Genomic DNA, 19,645 nt, shown 5'->3' with positions numbered 1-19,645 from the left:
GATGGCTAACAGCAGATTGAAATTCTGTTGCTGCTGAAACAAGTTGCAAAATGATTTCATTATGGGAAAAAGCAGTTGGTATTTTCTTAATTATTAATTTTATCAGAAAGTACTCCATTTTCCAGATAACAAACCCCACAAGTATAGACATTCCGTATCTGAGTGCCAAGATAAAATGGACTTCAAATTGTATCTACAAGTGAACAAGATAGCTATATCATTCTAGTTAAATAAACTGTTATGTTCCAATACACACTGTTTCACAGTGTTAAAATTACACAAGTATTTCATCGTCTTTTAATTATACAGCCTGCTAATTGGCAGGATACCTGTAAAGCAGTTACATGTATGTTTTTCAAGCCTGATTATCATTTTTGACCTTTCCCACCGTATGAACTTTAAACTCATCAGATCAAAACTGCAAACTCAGCTTCAGTTAAGGCCATGGATACTTACTTACTCTGCTGTTTGGGTGCCACAGTGCAAGGCAACATGGAACAGCTATTTTGGTGTCTGTTTACTGGATACATAATTACATGCAATAAGTACATGCATCTTTCCATGCTTCTCAGAAAACCACCTTTCACACTTTATTATCACTTATTAAAGCCTACTGCTGGCTTGATTGAAGTGTGTAGGCTGCACTATACTTACCTGCAAAGAAAGCACCTTCATTTGGCTCTTTAAGTTACTTCAGAAACTCTCCCTGTTATTACGTGCCTCCTTTTCATATTATGAATTTCACACACTTAACTGCTTTTGTGTTTCACTTAAAATGTTGTTTATTGGTGGTGCAAAAGTAAAGCTTGACTAGTAATGCCTGCCTTTTTCTTTTCATGCTTTCCCTCATGGGATGCAATTCAAGTGACATTATGGATGTGGATTATTCATTTCTGAAAATCTTTTAAGTATGTCTCAACCAAGCAGATTCTTACATTTCCTACCTGTAGAGGGAGGGGGAGAATCATATTATAGAGTTCCCATTCTTTCATAAATATGATTTAGTAACAGAATATACATAATCTTATCTTTCTCAACAGATAGTGTGAAGGTAAAAAAATCTATCTAGCTGGAATATTGTGCAGAGTCAAAATCTCTTTTTTGTACCACAGCATCATTTCTCTTGCCTTTTTCAAATGTAAGAATATTCTTACAAACTGAAGACTGGCACAGCTCAAAAGTCTTATGGCAAATGTGTAAAAAAGTAAAGTAGAGGAAACAGAACACCTGTGTGGTTCATTTTATCTCACATAAAATAAAAAATGCATGGATTTGGGATACATTGTTTCACTATTACTTACATGTACATAGTGCCGGCAATATTTTAACTTCTTTAATAGTCATTTACCTTCCCTGCCTTCAGAAACACATAATCAAAGAAGAGAAACTCTGCAAGAAAATTATAATCCATGGGCTGCCAATTCAGTAACTATGTGATCTCCTTTGTCCACCTAATGTTTATAAAAGCAGCATCTTTCTTTAATTATATTTTAAAAGTATGAAGCGGATCAGTTCACTACAACAAAAAGCTTATTAGAGTTTAAGAAGATGTGGCAACATAGTTCTCATCTACTATCAACTATTTCCTTCAGCTTTCCTCTTTGGCTAAAATATTTTTCACCGCAAAAGAGTAAGTGGACAATCAACACTCCACTGTTGTTATTGGCATTATGATCACTGGAATTGTGTTTGTGTTGTTTTTGGTTTTGTTTTTGTTTTTTTTTTCCCAAATTGGCCTGTGTTAGATAAACAGCCTGAAAGGGAGACTGTTAGACAATCTACTTTTTATCCTCTGGTAGATTCTCTGTACTGAATGTGATAAGGTGACAGGACTTACATATCCATAAACTCAAAGATATGTACATAAACCCAAAACGATGACACTCAACATGGTGACTTACCACATAGTACATTGTGCTCATAAATTATCCGAATTTCTAGAAGCTTCAGTTGTATGCATGCTACTGAATTCTGATTGCCTGTTTTGAAAATTAGAATACTTTGATTTCCGTGCCAGTTTTGTAAGGAAATAAATTACACAGATGTACCACCAACCTGTCATTTCTCATCTCCTCCCTCCTAACTTTTGAATGAATTGGCTAATTTTGATCAAATCTGACAAAAGGACCTGGTCTCAAAGATATCAAGTTCCAACAAGTTTCCATGAGAACTGACAGCTGAGTAGGAGACAAAGACTGACATGAGTCTTCCCAGTGAGGAAAATATTGCTGTGTAAGCTCAGCAATTATCTATTATGCTTGACATACCAGCAAGCTGATCACTGTGTATGTATCAGCCACACAATCTGCTTACATGTAATTCAGAAGCAGTCACAGGTCTTCTGCCTCTCACCCAGCCACAAGCAAGGTATCAGATGAGTAGTTTGGACATGCATTTGGGAATCAGTGGAGAAGCTAGATTTTAGCAATGAAAGGTGAATGAAAAAGGGAGCTGCAGCTTGAGTGCACATATTGGAAACCAGGCTTACCTTTATCAGCTGTAATAGGATCATTTTATAAAGTTTGTAAAGAGTCTGTAATCATTAATCCACTATAATCCAAAACAATAAAAACCAGGAAAACTCAACAAATGTCAGATTTGCTGTGATTTAACAATGTTGCAAACAAAACAGCAGTGCCAGTGTTAATTCAAGTGGGCCAGTATCCCTGAGTGCTCTTCAATCTCTCAGCACAACCACCACTTGACCCAGGAGGCCTGGTCTAATCATGCCCTTTTTAGCTGGGTCTACACCTGCTGGATCAGTAATTACACAGTTGGCATAGCCCAGGTTATTAACACCTCAATAACTGAACTTTTAAAGAAGAGATTCTTGGTATGCTGTGGAAGTGCTCTTACCTTCAGGCCATTGTCTGCAAGATCTTTGGTCCACATTGAGCTGAGAGAATCCTAGTGTTCCCTGATCTTTGCTTCTGTTCTGTTCTACTGATGTCAAACCCTGGCTCTGAAAGTTTTCAATTCACCATTTCTTTCTATTCTCCACAGGCAGGCTGACCAATGCCATGTAAAGAAGAAAAACAAAACAAAACAGATAAAACAATCCCTTCTCCTTACTTCTGTTGCTTTCCTTGCTTATTTAGGAAAACATCGTATTACTTTCTTATGCAAAGGCATTGATTGCACCAAGCACTCAAGTTCTATTATTTTTCTATTAAGACTCCTTAATCTTTTCCAGTTCCTGCTTTCAAAGTCAGTATTCCATTCTGCTGATGAATTACCATACTTACATCTGCTCAGATCTAATGAACACTCCAGAACTGGAGGTCCATCACTGCTACTGAGAATACTTGTTTGAATTATCATTTAAGCAATCATACCCCTCCCTCATCCAGATGTTACAGAGCATAAAGGATAAGAAATCATTCCAAAGAAACCTGCACTGCAGTCATCATCAAAGTGAGTAAATAAAGGAGAGCTGATAGGACACCACACACTAGGCAAATCACTGTGATCTTCAAAGAGAAAGGTAATGGATTTCTTTTTCTAAACATAGTTTTTCTTTGAGATTCAGAGGCCTTCATGTTAAATTCTGTATTTTTAGCTCCCAAATGACCATCTTGAGTTAAATTGCAGAAGTTTATTAGCATCAGAGTAAGAAAGCAATGATAGATAACTGTGATTCTTCTGTCCTTGTACAGTAATCAAAGAATCGTTTACTAATAGACTGACTTGCTCCCAAAAGCAGAAATCACACAGCTCCATCTTGTGGAAGATACGGTTCCCTGTGTTCACATCCTACATATGACTTGTACCTTTGTTATTGCTTTAGCTTTAGATGTTTTTTCCTACAAGTTTTTGCCTAATACGGATATTTTTCTTTAACGTGTAAATTAAACATCATAATCAAGAGCAGGAGCAATCTGTCTAATATTTTTATTTACATTATTTTGTTTGTTTTTATTTGTTAGTAAGATTCTCCTAAACAGGTTCATACTTTAACAACTCACATTTGTACCAAGTGTTACCAACAGAATCAAGTGTCAGGTGCACATTCTGCACAAACAGGTGAAGAATTGGCTACTTTTTCTTTCTGTCCTCTTTCTTTGTCCCATAAAATGTCAAACTCCTTACAGAAGTGTCTTCTGCAAACTTAAATTACCACTAAAAATATTTGATTTTCAGTCTAGTTGTACTCCTTAGCAGGGAGCATTAGCAACTCAGTTTAGATGGCAAGAAAGCACAGGACAGCAGAGTTTGTCTCACTCCATGTAAATGTGTAATGTTTTTATAATCTAATATTATTAAAGTGAACCAACTCATAACAACTTTAACCTCAAATGAACAAGGTAACTTTTCACAAGATCAAGAAAAATGCCTTCCTGGACATGATTAAAGATTCTGGAGACAACTTTGGCAGTGATCCTTATTCCTTTGTTGCAGTCTCATTGTCCCTCTGAGAACTTGGGAAAGGACTGCACATCAGAAATAAGCACGTTATCATGTGCACTCCACAGATGCTGATTCTATTACTGTTGTGTTCCCAAGTGTAGCCTGTATCTTCCTACTTCCTCCACCCTCCTGTGATAAGATTGGCATTGCAGGGAGAGAGAGCTTTAAGTCTTCAGCAAACACAAGTTCATAGTTATCCCTCTCTTTACAGTGGTGATTCTTTTGCCTGATGTGTTATAATATTTACCAATCTACTCTTCTGTCATTGAGGGAGTGTTTTATGGGAAATTAGAGAAAAGTAAGCATCAAACAAAAATTCCCACATTCAAACAAACACTTACTCTGCCCCATATATTCACTATTTTCTGCAGAGTCCACATTCAGGACAACTATTCACCAAGTTTTTCTTTTAAATTTGTTCACCATACAGTATGTGCAGTGACCAGCTCACAACCATCACATTTTCAAGTAACAGCAAAAAAGCAATTTTAACAGGCATAATCCAAATGTTGTGAAACTCTCTACTTAATATCAGCCAGTCAATATCAAGATGAACTACAAATTTACTACTAACTTGCTAAATAGAGGTTGACCAAATTGGAAATGAAAAATCTTAAATCATTCAACTATAAAGTCTACTGTGCCACTTCTGTCAACTTCTGTGCCATGCTATCAGGAAAAAATTCTTTCTTTTTTTTTTTTTTTTTTTTTTTTTTACTTCTGGCTTTATAATATACATAGGGAAAGTTTACTAACGTCTTTGTGAACAGAGGTCTACACACCAAGATTCATGATGAAGAAGTGCCTTGGTCTTTAGCACATAAATCAGTGTAAAGACTGCTACATGTTTTGATGTTCGAAGCAATATTTGGTGTTTGGAGAGGAATGTATTTTCCATAAAAATTGCAGTCTAATGTAATATTTGTCTATCAGATTAACCCAGCCCCTATTCACTGAAGTTTTCTGAAAAAGCAGTGAGTAACATGACTCACGGGACTAGTTGCAAATGACTCTGGGAACATTTTTCCCATTAATTTACAATTGAAATGCGTGAGTGGTCAGGAATGACCACAAACATTCCCTCAAGTCTTCTAATTTAATTAAAAGGATAAATGATCACAAGTATTTTCATCTTTTTTAATTAGTTTTAAATTAATGTTCAGTGTGAGAGCCAGAATTCCTAAGAGTAAAAGTAAGGAATTGTGTACAGGAGCTTCTACCGATGTGCCAGATCTGCAAGATGAACATCCATGAGCAGATTCATAAGATTGTAACATGCTCCATTTGAACAAAAGTGACTATTTTTCATTCACATTTTGTTACCCCCACAACAAAGCAAAAGATGTATAACACACACACAAATGCACACACAAAAACACTGCTTCAAATACAAATACAATAACCAAAACCAGCTGCTTATTAAAATATGGTTTTGGACTACAATAGCCTGAGGCTGTCTGAATCTACACATACAGGCAAAGAAATGCAATAGCCAAAAATCTTCTAAAAATCAGGCAGTCTCTGTTTTTAGAGAACATGCCAAGACATGAGAAAAAGAAAAGCAGAATGGCTTTGGTTCTTCCAAATGGTTCTTCCCCTGCAAAGTATATTCCACACCCCTTGTAAGACGATTCATCACCACTAAATTCGCCTTCCCTGCTGAGAAACATTTGGGCAGTCCTCTCTTGTGGTAGAAGTCAAAATAGCAACTCTCTAGATATGACTGAGAAAAAAATGCCTTATCTCTTCCACTAACACTTTTATTGTGTGAAATTTCAGGAATAGTATCAACTTGATTTCTCTTTATTCAATTTTGAAGTAGTTTTTGTTTCCCTGAGAAGTAGCACTCTGAAACTCTAGAAATCAAAAACTACGGAAAGGATGAAGGAAAAAAAAAAAAGGAAAGGATTTGCCAAGGTTCATACCCCACCCCAATCTGTCAATGCTGACAAGAACCAGCTACCCCTGAACATGGGTGGATGCATTAGTTCATCCTCTCTATCCAATCAGTCCTTGGACCGTATTCCAGAATCTGCCAACAAGGCTGCCAATTAGTGCCAGTCACGATAGGCTCTTCTGTGATGTGGACATCTATTCAAGAGCAATCGGACCAATACTATCAAGCTGCTTTATATCTGCCTCTAAAGAACTTTTACAGGACTTTGTAGCTTGCACTTACTACCTAGATTAGCCAGGTTGAAATATAAATCCATAGATAGGGATAATACACACTTCCACCCTAAAACAAGCTATATGGTGGAGTTTATAGTTGGAAGCACTCTTAGGCTTTGCAAGAAAGTGCCAAGAGAAAAGTCCCCTAGAAAGAGAAAGGAATTGTTCAATAGGGCTACAATTATTTAATTCCCCCAAAGCAGGTGATTAAATATTATGTTAATTTGGATAAATATTAAGAAAGTATTAAAGCAGTATTACCAGACAAATCAAACAACAAAAGAGGTGATAAATATTACAGCTGCTACAAATAATACTTTTTAATTATACTCTGTGTTGTGTATGGTGTTTAGAAGGTAATTATGCACCGACTGCGGTTTCAGTCTGGCACATTTAATCAGTTGTAACCCTATGTATTTTGTTTTTTTAATTATTTTACTGCATACCATTAAAATTCAAATGTTATCAAAACATGACATCAGAAACAATTTACTATTTCCTATTTTAGACTGAAAAAGATATGACTAAATGTTAACAATAAGGCAGGTCATTCTAGTTAAAAAAAAAAAAAAAAAAAAAGAAAGAAAGAAAGAAAGGGACAAAATATAGAAAAAACATACCTGAATCTGCTGTGTTTCCTAGTCATCCATTTATCTATTTCTTTTCCAATACATGTGCATTTGGCATTGAAAGTGTAATCCTGAACTCCCTGGTAATCTAGCTGGGAGATTTGGCTGCAAAAGGAATCAAACATCAGATTTAAGACTGAGAGAATTAAAAAGCAAAATGCCCAGAAGCCATGGCAGGTTACCAGTTTTAATATAAAGGCTCTTGTTTTATTATGCATGAATATGAATATGATTTTTTGGATCCTAAAGTACTTTAATCAATGTTCAAGGGTTTTTAAGAACCTCATTATATATCTCTTTTATAGGATTATGAACATTTGCAAATGGGGTCACAAAGTAACGCTTCAAAGGCTAAAAAGTTAGATCAAGAATATTTTCCAAACCTCTTTCAAAACATTTTAAATCACAGGCTCTGCCCAATGTACATTGCCACATCCAAAGTGTTAGCATTCCCTGTGAATTTTAGCTGTATCTTTTCTTTCTTACAGATCTTACTCTTCTCCCCCCTCTTCCTGGGGTGGCTACATCTCCAAACTTTATCCAAAAAAAAGAAGTAAGACTTTCAATTAAATTAAACTAAAATAAAGCTAAAGAAACAAAAGTAAAACAACAAACACCAAAGCCTCTACATATATTAAAGACTGAACTGGTTGGTCTGATTTGACTTAGCAAGCAACAGACGGACAAGGATAAAAAATCATAGCTTGAGACTGGGCCTTTCTCTGGCAGTTTTGTAATTACCCATTCTGAGAAGCTTTCCTTTCATTAGGAAATTAGTAACACATGAACACAACTCCTAAATCCAGAAGTAAAATGTTTGCTTGATTTAAAACGAAACTGTCCTGTTGAACAAAGAGTATTTATGCACCCTATTAAATACTGAAAAAAAAGGAAAAGACTTTTTAGAAGTCAGAATCATCAAGACCAGACTTCTTCTTCTACATTCTGGAACTCTTTGTGGGAAAGACTGAAGGAAGTTGGGTTCTCTTAACATTAGCCTAGGTAACCTTCAATATAATCCACATTTCAGCCATTATACTATTGTTCAGCAACATTAAAAATAATTAAAAATATATTTGCTTAACTATGAAGAGAATAAGTGTGTAAAAACTTCAAGGTGTTTTAGTGTCATAAACAACCTTGAGTTCATGATGCTATAGAAAGAGGATTGCAAGAACTATCACTTCAAAAAATGATGCAAGAAAAAAAAAAGATTGTATGCGAAGCTTCTTTACAGTAAACCATGCTTTTACAATATTTATATATGTTCTTGGCTTCATATGCCCCAGGGTCACTATTAAAATTTACAACAATATGCATTTCCTTGTATTATGTATCAAAATAAAAGTCTCTGTGACAATATATGTGTTATCATAGATGTTTTTTATTTACATCAAATAAATCCTAGTCAACTACTGTTAAAAAAAAAAAAGGAAAAAAAAAAAAAAAAGCAAACTGCTATACCTAAACAAATAAAAATAAAATCTACAAAGCAATTTTAAAGATACAATTTTCAGTATTCTCTAAGAGAAAGGATAGGAGTAGGTGGCAACACAATATTGCAGCAATGTCCCAGATCCAGTTCTCTAAACACTGATATAAGCCTTCTCTTCAGAGACCGATATGAAGAAAAGTTTCCAAATGTAATTTTTCAGTCCTTTAACTGCACACATTCCAACAGATAAACTCCCTCTCATTGTTTATCACTTCCCAGTAAGAAAATACACAGAAATCTACGTACAACCGGAGGGTTCCAACATCTTTCTTTAAGCTAATGTGGCTGCTACGCTATAAAGAAGAAGCTGCCACTATGCGTATCTGGTAGCAGAATCTAGAATTCATCTCTTAGTTCTTGTCTAAAACGTCTGCTGAAAGCAGGTGCTCACATCCAAAAGTGCTGACAACCTGCAGCAGGGATTCTACAGAGATCTAAGACAATATTAGCTTCTCAAACTTCCAGGAAGAAAACTTTAAGAAAATCCACAGAAAGTTTAGTATACCTGTCCCAGAAATGTTTGAAAAAGTGTTCTTTTGAGTTCATTTCTTAATAAACGAATGGGGCAAGATTCTGCAGCAGCAGATCTGCCAGGAGGCAGGAAGCAATACAACAACTGATCCACTGAACTAAATTTGACGAAGTGTGAAAAATGTCAAGAGAGACATTTATTTGTGATGAAGAATTCGAATAGCTTCCATGCATGATACATGCTCTTCTGTTCTTGTTTCCCTAACTTCCCAGTGAACCACAGTGCTGAATTAATTGAACTGCCAACTTACGTGTGCTTTTCTTCTTAGTAAAATTCACTGCCCACAATTCACTGTTACTGTATCACTACAGTATCATGTAGAAGATGATGCTTATATATCATGTATACATATACAACAGACATAAAGGAGAATTTTTTGTCACAACCCAGAAATCCCGTCAGTAGATCATTCAAAGGCAAAATGCAGCAGAGAATTGGATCAAATCTACTCATCAGTACTTGCTTTTTAATTTCTATATTACTATACACTATTTTATAATGCAGTAGAGTTCAAAGATCATACTGCCCTTGATCCTGTGCTGTAAGTCAGTGCACAAATACAGAGCCGAGCTTTACAGCTGCCACCTGCAAGCTACGGCACTTCTCACTCCATTGGGCTTGTTCTGTAGAACAGCAAAATGAAGCATGTCCACACATCTCAACCACCCTCGACCTCATTTGTGATAGATTTGCATGCAGACAACACCTTTTGAACTGAAATGGCTGCAGCACACCTACATGCTGCACTGGGGTACACAGGTGGGGGAGGCAACAATAGTGTTTTTAAAATTGCCAAATTATTCACTATGTTTTGGGCAAACATAGCAAAGCCATGATTAAAACAGCCACTCTTGTTTAAAAAAAAATAATAATCCCAGCAAATTCCCCTTGGAGCTCCTTAATAAAGTTTTAACATCCACCATCTATCTGGTAAACAACAGTCCTTGGAAAAACTGAGACAATGAGCAAGCAGTGCCATGAATATTCAAAGTTGTAATTGCTATGGAAACCATCTCCAGGAATTCAACCTTTAAGTATCAGAGGCACATCATGATACAATGACAGGAAAAGAAAATATAATACTGCCTAAGACTTCAAAGTTCAAAATGTAAGAGAAAATCAAAGCACCGTGTAGGAAAAGCCTTCGCCTTCTCCCATCTTCCCAGCTTTTTAGGGTGGATGTTAAGGTGGGTGAGCCATGCAGTATCCCTTTCTGCCTGGGCTCGCCAAACTGCCCCTACCAGTACTGCCAAAAAGGATGCTTCTTCTTCCTTAGTCAAATCATAATTGTAACCCACCTTTCCCAGTAGAACTGAAAAACCTGGTGTAACTCTATTCAAGCCCTGCTGTTCATGTTCAAGCTTCCAGCAGGCTGATAACAGGGTTAGGTAGCAAGGACAAGGTGTCAGAGATCATCAGTGATGGCCTTGATTTCATTTATTTTATACGAAATTTCTCAGCTTATTCTACTGTATTTGTACCACATGAAGGTATTAATGAGTAGCCCACAATGTTTTGATCATTTCGTCTTGCTTTCTTGCAGTATCCTGCCTGCTGACAAACTGGAGGTGATCCCACAACAGTTACGGTCTGCCTCAGCCCCTATTTCTGAGCGTCACTGCAACTCTTTTGATATTGATTCATTGAATAAAACTAGCAAATGCAATATGCATATAAATATTACTCTGAACAATGGTGAAAAGATGTTATTTCTGATGAACTAGCATTTATTCTTTTTAGGTAGAGAAATTATGTACCTAAAATTTATGTAAAGAAAGAATATCTTCCCAAGTGTTATTGCAGAAGTCTGCTGCATTTCAAACACTAACTACTCACTTTTCTTTATTAAGGTGTGTCTTATTACAGTCTTATAAAGCTGAACAATCCCACAAACAGTGGGATTTATTGAAGGTTTACAGTAATATGCTGTTCGCATTCTTGTTGATGCACAAACTTATGCTTTTAAAGAAGGGACTTTAGTAGTAAATTCTGCACACCCATATTTGTGCAATTATGATTTTTTTAATGACGTACATCCTTACTTATTTAAGGCCCACAGCTCTAGTTTAGATCCATGGCAGTATAAATTAATTTGCCTACCAGATGTTTTTTCAGGTTGGGATAGAAGGTCACTCCAGGAGGAACAAAGTTACATCTTCAGTTAACTTGTATCTGATGCCATGTCACATTCACTTTTTCAGCACACTTTAGTTTTGCCTTTCCTACCTTTATTTAGTTGGAGTGTTCTAAGTGCTAGCAACCAAAGAACACCTAGGAAATGCCTGATTTCCACACCGCTGTCAGTCACACATCCAGCAAGAGGTGAGCAAACAAGCACAGTTTGTCAAGCAAAGCACAATGCAAATTTGATGCTAGTGTTATTCTGGTAATCAGAAGACAAACAATAATTATTCTCACATAATGTCACTTGGTTTAGTATTAATCCACCAATTTTTTTCATGAATGTGAAGTGGCAGAACATTACAGATGATCGTGTCACATCATCACAGCATTTTGGATAGCGATTGTCCAACGTAAAGCCAGATTTCTCATACTGTCAAACCACATCCTGGGCTTTCAGAATAAAAACTGACCAAAACATAAAGCAAGTTACAATTAATCACACTTCTGTATAAACCAAAATAATGGTTGCTTCTTAAAATTACTTTGGAAAAAAAATGTATTTGTTTCTAAAGTACAAAAATTGTAACACCAGTATAGCAAGGATATTGATTTTGCTTTTCTAAAACCCTTCCCTGGGATATCATCATCAAATTTTGTTGACTAATCTGAACAAATATCAGTATTGCTCAAAATGTCCAAAAGAAAAGAAACATGTAGTGTTTATTCTTGATAGAATAATAGAATAAAAAAGAAAAGTAAACTTTTGGGTCTACCACAGAGCCAATTAGATTAATAAATATACCTTTACTGTCCAAACAAATAAATACATTTAAGCAAGGCTCCTACAAAATGGAAAAGTAAAAGAAGAAGAAAAAATAAAAAGGTAAGAGCAAAGCAATCATAGGAAATGCATAGGAAAGACAGACTGGGATTACAGCATGCAGTTGTGGGATGCCAGAGGGGAATACCCCTGGCACCCCCAAAAAGCCTGAAAGTTGGAAAGTGAAAGGCAGACATGGAAAATCTGAAAGAATGAATCAAAATATCATGAGATTTCTAGAAGCACATATCTTTCTGTTCAAACCCAGGATTCAAGAACTCTTTCTACTGCTTTCTACACTGAAGCCTTTTTTTTTTTTTTTTGGGGGGGGGGGAGGGGAAGAAAAAAAAAAGAAAGAAAAAAGCAAGAAATGCGTGTGTACCTCCATCAAATACATCAAAGAAAAAAAATGCAGTTGTTAGGCTGATCTTGTACCAGTATTAGGGGTAGCTTCCTACTTTATCTGCTATTTTGTCTGGATCTGAAAATTTTCGTTTTTTTTTTTTTCTTTCTCAGGAGGCTGCCTCAGATCTCTGAGATCTCTGCAGACTTCTTTAACAAAGCCCTGTGTAACTCTAGTTCTGTCTTTTATGTTATGTTTATGTTGCTGGTTTAAACTGCAGTTTTATCAAGAATCAATTAATCCATACCTCTTTAACAGTATCTTTACTTACGTGGACTTAAGTATTTAGAAATCTGTTCACTTTCCTGAAGCATGGTTTGAATCTCACATACCACAAAGTTTGTTATTGCATAATTCCTCATTAGCATACAAAGATTGTAGCTCTAAAGCAATGTACTTGTTTTCTTAGCAAAAGAATGAAATGATGGGGGCAGGTCCTACACTTTCAAAGAAGTTGCAAAATGTTCAAAAGTCAGATGAGATTTTGAGCATTGTATTTGTAAAATATTTTATCTGACTAACATGAAGTTTAAAAGTGATTCAGAGAACTCTTGGAGCTCAGGAGAGACAATTGCCTATTCAGGTCTAAACGAAGCACCCAGCTTCAGTCTTAACTATGAACTGATTACTGCTGCTTCATAATTAAAGGTTTCCTACAGGCTCCCAAGAACGTAAGCCAACAGTTTCCTCTCTACTTGAATTCAAAATTGAATTCAAACTGTCATTAAAAATAGAACAGATCACACATTCATAATACGATCTTACTAAGAATTCTGAGAGGTATAATAATTTGGTACATACCTAACTTTTTGCATAGAGTAACTGAAAGCAAAGAGTGAAAAAGACTTATTGATCTGAAATGCAAGTAAAGATGTAGCTCCCAGTTTTGACTTTTGTACTGCATGATGAATCCCAGGAAATTCATTCAAGCTCATAAATGCTCAGGAGATGTTCCAGGTACTTTTTACTAATGAGAAGGTTCCTTTACTTGATGTGTTTCTCGGAAATACAATTCATCCAGACTAGGATATAAGAGCCAACAATCACTGAAATAAAGGGAAGAGACAGTAATGCAGTCCCTGAACTCCTACCTTTTCAATATAACACTGACAGGAGGTAGCATTGTTTCTCACTTTCAACTGCCCCAAATAAAAACATTCTAAGAAAACAGTGATGCTGTACTGTTAAGCATCTATACCCCATGTTTTGAATTGGACGTTTAGTTTTTCTTTCCTTAAGCTGTTACCCACCCTCCTTATTTCACTGGCATAGGTCAGCTGGGCAGATGGCCATTCAATTTATTTACAAGACCTGTTTTACGTGGCACAGTTGATGCAGGGATGAGCCTTTTTCTCTGTTCAGAAGTCTAAATCTCTCTTCCTAGAAAACAGTAATCCAAATGAAGGTGACTTAGTGCTTCTGCTGTACTAAAGAACCCTGAAAAGAGATATGCACCCTCGGATAGTAAATTCAGTTTTTATCTCGCAGATAGCAATAGAACAGCCACAACTACCAGAGTTCATCTGTTTTAAAATGAAACCTCTCCTATAGTTTTAACCTATACAACAACATACTCCAAACTCCTATCTTCTAATCCTAATGCTGGTATGTCTTGCACCGTGGGCAAGAGAGATCCATAAAAGAACTGACAGCTTCACCACCAGAGCTCTGCAGCTGGCTGCGCTCTGAACACAAACAGCTCCGCAATACAACCATCACTGCCTCATTGAAACACATCTTCTGCTAGACTCTGACAGCGATAAGGGCCCCAAATCAGACAGAAATGTTTGCAAAAAGTCTATATGAGCAGCAGCTCAGCAGTGAAATGGTAAGAAGCCCTCTCTGCAATGGTGAAATTCACTCTGTTTGATTTTGAGACATCAGTAAAGGCTGTTGGTGATTCTGACTTCTCAGTTTTGGTGCTTGATATGGCTTTTAAAAAGGAGGTGAAAAAGCATGCTCCGTTATCTATTTAGACCAGTCTATAATTTAAAAAGGCTTAATACAATTAATACAGAGTTTAGTTCATAGTTCCAAGAGGAAAAAAATATGCTTTCCCTTTGTCCTAGAACAACCCCTAACAAATCTCCCCAAAATGAAATCATATGGGAAGGCTTCAGGCTAGAGCTGCCTATGTTTGTACAACACTATAAAAGCTGCAGTTGCTGCCTTTGCCATGTGTCTTCTACAACCAAATGCTCAGAGAAATTGAAAATTCCATATATCAGGAAAGTTTTCATCACGTTAACTTTAGGTTCTCTTTAAAAGACAAGAAGTTACAGAGGTGTGAATCTGCCCCATGGAGAGAATCATAATGTTTCTTCAGGGAAGAGCCTGCAGTTGTATGCAGCTACTCAAGGGTTAAGGAAATTATTTCAGATGGGATCCTACATCAGCAGCAATATCCCATTTCAGCAACAGGATACAAGCATTCTAATTAGAAATGTAAAACAATATTATTTCCACACTTACAATATTCAAATTAATATGAAAAGGTTTCTTATTGCCATGTTAGTATGTTTCCTTGCTCAACTACTTCTGTATGGGAGAAACAGTAAATCTGATAATAGGCCTCAGGAAAAAGGTCTGTATAAAACTGATAACTTCATATTAACTTCTAAGGTAATGGTATTTTAACAGAAAAACTTAGGTGCAGTTATAATTTTGTCTTTTCTTGTGCTTTGCCTGCAGGATGCTACCACAGCAATAGTGCTGGTCTATGCAAAGGTATCTTTAGTTACATAGCAAGGTTTGGGGAATGCAGCTTTTAAAGCAGTTACTCAACCTGCTCTACCCACAAAGCGGCTGTGCTTAGGAAGGAACGCACGCGACTCCTTTCCCCATGGGGTACGATGGGCTGAGGCACTGTGTGGCTCAGGAGCTGCTTCCTGGTGCCTAAACACATGCCTGTCAGGGCTCCACGTCAGCAGGACCTTAGCTTTGTTCCTCTGTAAGGTATTTTGACAGCTCTTTAGCAAAATAGCAATCTAATAAAATATTTGGTTTGTGAGTGAGAGCAATTTTTACGTTCTAATCCCTGCATTTTATAGCTATTCCGTTGGAATCAGAAGGGTGAATACTCATTGAACTGCACGTTCCAACTATTTGTGATACATAACTGCAATTCAGACAAACATTTTTTAAGTAAAAACATTACAAGATCATTTCTTTTCACAAATAACAACTTCCTGTAGCACTCACATAATGTTTTTCCAACATTTTTTCTCAGGAAACATAAAATCTTCAACTAAAATGGCAAAAACAGATTCGTATTGCCACTGCTGTACCACAAATCTACACTGGCCACAGCTGTGCAAACAATTCTGCACCTGTGATACCATCTACATCCAGCCACAATGAAATGCTCCCCATTGAATCACCAACTGTTTCTTTTGCTAGTACCAAAGTAGTTAATCAGTGAAAGTACTTCTATGAGATGAACAGCTAAACACTTCTAAGTGAATACGATCACCTCCCTTAGAAACATATGACAGACATGCATATAACACATTAATACACTAGATCTATCTGTCACTGATATATATTGCTACAATAAGGAAACTGCAACATATTTCACGACTTTTATATACGGAAACTATTTAAGTGGAATATTCTACATGGTCACTATTTATCTAAGATGCACATGTGGAGAAAAAAATCAAAATTAAGACAGTTCAGAGTGCTTATTATAAACTGCATATATCTTTAAAGCTTTTAATTTAGCTTTGCAATCATGGATTAAAAAAAAAAAAAAAAACACTGGAAATCATTAACAACTGCTTAAGTTTAATTCTGAGTTTACTTAAGACACAGTAAAGTGAACACAGTTGCTGTGTATAATGGCAATTATACTTAAGAGGGGAATTAAGGGAAAGGAGTTGGTAATTCCAGGGTCTTGGTCAGTGCAAATCCAATCTGGGATTACAACCTAACTTTCCTTACTAATGTTCCCTAACCAACCTAACTTTCCTTACTAATGTTCCCTAACCATCAGACCACACACAGATCAATTCTTTAACTGCTGGTCATTTTTAAGCCAGCAAAAGCAGCATGTCACATTTAGTTTTTGCAATAGCTTCATTTAATATATATATATATATATATATTTTTTTTTTTTTTTCTTTTATGGGGTAAAGTTTTTGTTTTGTTTTGTTCTTTTTTTTTTTTTTTTTATCTGTAAAGAATGTTCTGCATGTAGACTGATGGAGAAAATTCTATTTCAGTCCATCACAAATTATAGAAAGTGCCCACCTTAGAAGTAAATGTTGTAAGAACATGAAGAGATGTGGCTATAAAATGGCTTATAATAAATCTCCAAAATACTGATTTTTTTTTTCAATTTTGAATGTAATTTTATATGTACAGATAAACATCAGTACCTTTATTTTTATGCTTTTCCTCAGAAAATAAATTTGTTCATATTTTTAAAGAACTAAATATATTTCTTTGGTAACCTGGATAATAAAACCATGCATTGATTTAGAGAATTTTGCTTCACAGTCTTATCTTTATCATTATAAGCTCCAGCAGATCATTGTTTTTACTAAAACATGAAGAAGAACAAAGATATACTCCATGAGGTAATGATGCAAGGTAACAAACACCAGGACTAGGGCTGTTAATCTCTTAAAATTCATCAGTTAGTGAGCTTAGGGGATAGTTGATAAACCTAAGCAGAGATAATGCATCAAACTGTATGTAGGATTTTAGATAAATAAATATAGTAGATTTTACTTATGATTAAGTTGGTTCTGGGAAATTGTGAAATGCAAGAATTTTCAGGCCATTTCAAATAAACCGGCTATAGTCCTGTTAGTTGGATAGCACAACTGAGGCTTAAAACACCCCCTTAACCAGTTAAAGATATACCTCAGAAGATAAAGGGGTCGATAAGGCTGAAATCTAAACTACAGACCACGCCAAATATACACTGAAAAATCCACAAAATGGGAAATTTCACCATGTTTTCATGGCTGAAAATACTGAACTTTTCTTAAATATGACAACAGGATGGAAGACAAAATGTCAATGCTTTAAAAAGAACATAAAGTAAGCTTTGCAGAAGTTATCTAAATTCTGGTTTTCTTCTCATAGGGAGTTCTCAACTTTTTACATTACAAGTAACAAAGGTTTGTTAACATAATGCACAAGAACTGTCAGTAGTTTTCAGACAAGGCTGTTGCCATTACACAGATGAATAGATCAATGGCTTAGTCATGGCTTCTTGCATCGTTTTCTTCTCTAGCAATGATTAATAATAACTTGTCAAAATTAAAATTTTTAAAACAATTGGTTGTCAAAAGCATATCATACAAAGAAGATTCATATTAATATTTTTGATTATATTAATAACTGAAACAAGTAATAAGCCTACGTCCAATGATTTGTTCTATTGCTCTACCATACAATTAATCTGCCTCTCATATAGCATTAATATTATGAAGTAAATAGGTCATTTGATGCATTGTTAAAATGTGCAAGTACATTTCATTCTTATGAGGCTGGTAACAGGCTTTACCAACCATTTATAAGCTTAAAAGTAACCTATAGTTTGTTTTTATTTGTATAAACAAAATACAAACCATTTTATATGTCATGGACCTCCTACAGTTATTCATAATGTTTACTGCATATATATGTTTAGTTTAAAATTAAAATTAAGCCATCATTGTGGAAGACAAAAATACACTATAATATAAGAGAAATATATATGCTCTCCTATCCTGTTATTGCTAACTTAAAAGTTATACATCACTCCTAATTTTTATTTATCCTGTACAACTCATTTCTGGTATTTTTATGGAGACTTTTTTAAATATTACTCTGTTTCACAAAGGGAGGGAGGAAGAGAGGAAAGGACGAAGGACCACAATACTTTTTAAGTCTAAGTTCTGCTCTCTCGATATAACCCTTACAAATGACAGCCCTCTACTGGTTAATGAATACATAAGCAGAAGTACATTTCACAACGAGTTTACATTAGTACTATATTTAGCCAAAGTAAATACATACATACGTATATATATATATATGTGTGTGTGTGTGTATATATATATATATATATATGTATATATATACACATAGTGGGGGGGGGGGGGAGGGAAAGGGCTACTAAATTGCCTGAATAATTCCATTTTATTTGGACTGCTTAAAAATCACTATTTCTATTTCAGATAAGAAACATTAGGTTAAGGAAATGGTTGGCTCCTAAATTCTATGGACATCTCTACAGAGTATTGTAATTCTTCGAAGTAGCAGCCTTATTGGACTACAGCTTTTCATACAATATCCAAAAATAGTAATAAATTTTAATAATAATCATCATGTTTTTGTGTAAATGTTTTGGTCAGTAGAATCATAGAACATTCTGAGTGGAAGGGGCCCATGAGGAGCCCATGAGGATTACCAAGTGGACCTCCTGACTGAAGGCATGGAAACCACAAAAATGAAATATTGCACAAGTAAAAATACTATTTTTATAACTTTTTTACAGTCTAAAATAAGTTTAAATGTGAACATCAGAGAGCTGAGTACCAGCCAGATAAAAATGTGAACCAAATTACGGTAAAGAGTTCACAATGCGACCCAATTTATAAAGAAAAAATTGTTCAGGTATCAACAAACCTGAAATGGTACATGTGTGTGGAAAAAAAAAAAAAAATCAAGAATAGTCCCAATATTTTATTAATTTATGTCCATTTTTAAACATTTTTTCTGAATGTTTGCCTGTTAAAATGCAGATGACTTCTAAAATAATTTGAAAGCGTCATATATTAAATGACCACATTCAACAGCTAAATTTGCTACCATGTGGCCCAACCAAAGCAGCACCCATCTGCCCTGTGGCCGGCCCAGAAAACGTCCAGATTTATAGCTTTATTTTATATTTATGCCCTGACAGCCATTTTGGGTAGCAGGCCTGGGGCTCCTCTCTGCGGGACACTGCCAAGCTGAGGTGCTGCTGCCTCATGGCGGAGAGCAAGCTCGGTTCAGCCAGCTTCTTTTGTTAAGAAATGCCGTTAGTCAGTGACTAAAAATGAAGCATTTGGAATAAAAAAAATGA

At 35.6% G+C, this 19,645-nt stretch overlaps 1 long non-coding RNA gene across 1 annotated transcript in view; it reads right to left on the bottom strand.

Annotated features, from left to right (window-relative positions):
* LOC113845224 (uncharacterized) overlaps positions 1 to 19,645 on the bottom strand; it is a 107,737-nt gene that overhangs the window by 10,835 nt on the left and 77,257 nt on the right. The window contains exons 14-16 of the long non-coding RNA XR_011803645.1: positions 7,200 to 7,313; positions 2,857 to 3,008; positions 1,902 to 1,979 (exon numbers count right to left, since the gene is read on the bottom strand). This is a non-coding gene — a long non-coding RNA (uncharacterized lncRNA). The remainder of the gene's footprint in view (positions 1 to 1,901; positions 1,980 to 2,856; positions 3,009 to 7,199; positions 7,314 to 19,645) is intronic.

This window comes from Anas platyrhynchos, chromosome 15, assembly GCF_047663525.1.
Source record: "Anas platyrhynchos isolate ZD024472 breed Pekin duck chromosome 15, IASCAAS_PekinDuck_T2T, whole genome shotgun sequence".
NCBI classification, from domain to species: domain Eukaryota; kingdom Metazoa; phylum Chordata; class Aves; order Anseriformes; family Anatidae; genus Anas; species Anas platyrhynchos.
The sequence above is the reverse complement of the archived record's forward strand: the minus strand, read 5'-3'. Positions and strand labels throughout refer to the sequence as shown.